The sequence below is a fragment of the Triticum aestivum genome, chromosome 4A, assembly GCF_018294505.1.
Source record: "Triticum aestivum cultivar Chinese Spring chromosome 4A, IWGSC CS RefSeq v2.1, whole genome shotgun sequence".
NCBI lineage: Eukaryota > Viridiplantae > Streptophyta > Magnoliopsida > Poales > Poaceae > Triticum > Triticum aestivum.
The window spans coordinates 354641153-354645661 of NC_057803.1; the positions used below are offsets into that span (position 1 = coordinate 354641153).

Genomic DNA, 4509 nt, shown 5'->3' on the forward strand with positions numbered 1-4509 from the left:
AAATACAAGAATGAGGGCAAACCATCTGCCAGGGATCTTGTTACTGCCGATAGAAGTGCATAACGGCGGAGAAACTGCCGGTAGAAGTTAATCAGCAAGGGCATGCGCACTACCAGTAATAATGTCCACATCTTAGGTCATAAAAACTGCCGGGAGAACTGAACTACGGCCCACTATCTGCCTGGCCTGCTTGTGGTGTGAGCCTAAAATAATATTTGGCCCAAACGCGCGCTGGCGCGGGAGAGCGCATGACATTTCCACTCAAAAGAATTACAGCCACCGCTCAAAAAAAGAAGAGGAATTACAGACACCACACGACCTATTCTTCCCCAAATAGAACCCTCCCCCAAATCGACGGCCTCCTCCTCGACCGCCGCTGCCGCCCCCTCTACCATTGACCATGCCCTCCACCACCACCACTTTGATTGACATGTACGACCCCATCGGGATCTATGGCGGCGGTGCTTGGATCTCGGCATCGCCACCCTCGATATGCCTCCGATGTGCGAGGTCGTCGTCGCCTCCCTCCCTTCGACACCAGCACCAGAACTGGTCGATGATGCCAGTCGCCTCCATCTCTTATTTACGGCCATCACGCCAACGAGCATAGGCGGACTCCCCACCACGGCTTCCTCCCCGCCAATGGCGAGCATGGTGTCCCATCTCTACTATGCTGGTACAATACTTTCTCAGATCTGTCTTGGTGGAAACCCGATGCATGTGAGATCTTCCTTACCAAGGTTGTTAATCTTTTCTTTTCTGCTCGATGAGAACTCATGATGCGCGTTGTCCAGTTGTCCGTACGAAGGAAGATTTCACCTTCCATCGAGTTACTACTGAGCGTGTTCCTTATTGTTTTTCCTTTTCCTACCAAATTGATGCAGGTGCTATTAGTGAAAGGATTGGAGATTGGTTCTAGCAGTGGTTGGTTTGTTCGGGGAATTCCTGATGCTCGTGATTTGTAAAGGGTTTCAGCCAGGTTAGTGTATATTTCATTTTGTTATCTTAATATGCAAGTATATGTGCCTAATTCATTTGCTTGTATCCATCCTTTTTAGTACATGGATCAGTCTTTATTTATTCAGGTTCAGACATTGCGCAACTAAAGACTGTGTATACTAGTCGAAGGCACGAGCTATGCACGTGTTCTTCACTCACTTATCCGTTTACTTGAGCAACATTTATTTTGAGACGGGAGTAGTATGTATGTTGTTGAGTGCTAAATCACGTCCAAAGGATTGGCAAGTTGCTGCTTCGAAACTTGGTAGATACAAACGATTAGTGCTCTCTACAAGCTAGTTGTTCTCGAAGTACAAGGATGGTTACTCTAGTCATCGTTGTTTCCCGATCATAGCCACAAAAGATCTTGAATAGCAGAGTTTCACCAGTGGGCCCATTTGGAGCCGTCAGGATTCCAGAAAGGTCCCGGAGTCGTTTTGGCGCCTGCCCGTACATAGCAAATCTAAGAAATGTCAACCATTATATCTCTTGGGTAAGGTACTTATGAACGGTGGATATTCATTTTATGGAACAAATCAATGACTTGTATTTGCTCTAGAGTCTGGGCGGACTGCTAATCCAAATTCAAACAATTGTGTACTATTGTAGTAGGGAAATGTAGCGCTCTATAAAGTTTTTGGTGCCTCCATTTGAAAGAGCTAAATTTATAGACATGAGTGTGGATTTGATATTAAAAATTTCTCTGCAGAAGTAGCTACTTTTCCTGCCCTGATTTACCATCTCTCTAATTGTTTCATAGGAGTTCAATACTGAGGTAGCATTTTTTTTCTCTCAAACTTGTGCTTGAATGTACCAATGAAGAGGCTCTTCACAACTCTGATTCTTGGTGCCAATGGTTACTCTTCCATTTATTATGATTAAGTGCTCTTTGTGCCAATTATGGATGTTAAAAGAAAACGAACTTTGACTAATGAACATGTAGTTGGAATGAACAAGTACCCTTGTTTATCTCCATTGATCGATTGATGTGAGATCATTTAGTTCACTCGTCATCCCGCACATATACTTGTACATGTAAGAAAAGCAATCATATAGAGAATCTCTTTCTGTCTCTTCTCTGTTTGCTACAAATATAGACTGAAAGTGGAGTATTGCTTCTAGAATTTAAAGATTTGAACTTGCAAAAGTGTTAGTTCTCTGATATGAAGTTTATTATTTATGTTCTGTGAAAGTTGTTGTCTGAATGTGATATACCCATATATTATATAAAGAACAAGTTCACATTGGTACCAAAAATTAAGCTTGGACATGTTGCTTGCCTGAATGTGATATACCCATCTATGTTGCTTGCCTGTGCTATCAGCTACTGTGATATATCTTTCATACTTATATACACATTATGCTTCGACATGTGTTGTTTGTGCGAGCGGAACCATCTAGTATTTTGTAATGCTTGAACTCAGGGTAGTCACTACTTGAATATTTCTCCATTTAATCGAGTAAGAACAATTCTTCAGAACATTTTATCGTTTTCATCTTCAGACATCTTGATAGGATGCACCAGGGAATGTTTGCAGTTTCAATTTATATTGTATGTAAAGGACTGTAGATATGCTCTCTGCCAGTGAAAACTTCTAAATGATCTATGCACTATGGCAGTGCCGCAGTGGATACTTCTAAATGACTGCGCACATGTTTTATTAAGTCTTATCAGTATAGGGAGTTCAATAATCTTTTGGTGCTAAACAAGTGGATGCTACAACTGAATACTAAATCAGTAAAACACTGTAGGAGTTTTACAAGCAAGCTTTGGGTAAAAAGATTTTTATATTTTGCTGTTTATTCCCATTGGTCGATCGATGTGAGATTATATAGTTCAACTGTCATCATGCACATATACTGTTACATGGAAGAAAAATAACTAGCAAGAGAACTTATTTATGTCTCCTTTCATTTTTCTGCTAAGACAGACTGAAAGTGGAGTACTCTTCTAGAGTTTAATTGTTATTACATGCTGCTTTTATAAGGTTGGGGTCTTCAATCTAGTTTTTACTCAATAAGTTACTGTTTCTTAAGAATAACATGAAGCATGGATTCTTATATGTTCCATGTATTATGTCAGGGCAAGTAATTATCAGCTGAGCAAAGGCTACAACATGCTAGGAGGAGAAGTTTGAATGGAGGCAGAGAGTACACTTGGTAAGTGATATATCCAACATGAACTTATTTACTCATTTTTTATTTTTGTTCTAGTCTGAGTCCAAAAAGATTGTTTGACAAATGGGGGTGACATTCTGTACACACCTGTGCATCTACCGTTCATGCTTGTGAAGCATTTTTTAAGAATAAAATTGAATATGGCCAAATTTGGGTTCCAAGTTTTGCCATGTTGTCATGACTTCGTATTTGTTTGCCCCCTTCAACATGTAAAACTATGCACCTGACCATGTTTTATTTGGAACATTTAGATGATGTGTCAGAAGGAAAACAAAAGGCAACGATGAGAAGTAAAACAAACAACAATCGACTTACATCTGACATGTAAATTCTAATGTGCCAAAATTTTCTCTTTTCAGGAAATACAATGGAAAAAGGAAGAGGAGACAATGCTAGCGGAAGTTAAAGCAATAAACTATAAGCATTTTGAATGATTAGGGCCTCATATTGTTGGGAACATTACAACCATGGGGAACGCTAATTTTGGTTGCGAATTTAGCATAGAAGCCACTATATGCTCATTTTGGTCGTCTGTCGCATCCAAAAACATATGTAATTTTCCTTTTGTTGCACAACACCCTTATATATGGGCGTTTCTAGAAACATATGTATTTGGTCGTTAATTTTATTGAATTATGTTAAGTTTTACGATGAGGCCCAAATGTGAATTATGAAAGTGTCATTTGTCTTGATTGCCTAGACAAAATGAATGCATATTAAATTAGTGATTTGTAGCCCAAATCAATTTGCTTTTGCTAGTGAAATCAACACGATGGCATATTAACTGCCGGGTAAACAAGCTTGTGCCGGCACTTACATTGCCGGTAACTGTAGTTTATATGCCACGGCTAATCTGCCGGGAGAAAATAAACTGCCGGCAAATAAACGTGTGGGGGCAGTATAACTGCTGGGAGAAGTTTATCTGCCGGGAGAAGTAATTCCCGGCAGCCGTTCTCGTGGCAGTTCTATCTGCCGCGAGAATTGCTCTCCTGGTAGTTTATCTGCCCTCTTAAGGGGTTTCTCCTGGCAGATTACATGCCATTGCGTTGGTGTTGTGGTGTAGTGAGCCTTGACCCCGGGATTCCTTGTAATCCTCGAAGGAGTACACCTTGCCAAACACTCACCCACCTCTTCTGAACACAAGTTTGGCGACACCACGAGAAGACGGTACCAATAGAAGATACCTTCTCAAGGAATGAGGACATCAAGACCTCGAAGATGGTGACACCCTCGACACTGCCCCAGGATGATGCAACCTTGGCCTACGAGGATCAGGGCATAGGATATGCAAGATCATGATATACATTGCTAATAGAGCAACCCTGCCCTTAC

At 40.9% G+C, this 4509-nt stretch overlaps 1 long non-coding RNA gene across 1 annotated transcript; it reads left to right on the forward strand.

The window, feature by feature from the left end:
- The first annotated feature begins 275 nt into the window (after positions 1–275).
- LOC123086092 (uncharacterized) lies at positions 276–3825 on the forward strand. Its single transcript, XR_006440395.1, has 4 exons — positions 276–740; positions 885–979; positions 3083–3159; positions 3537–3825. It is a non-coding gene; the product is annotated as an uncharacterized lncRNA (long non-coding RNA).
- Positions 3826–4509: the final 684 nt, after the last annotated feature.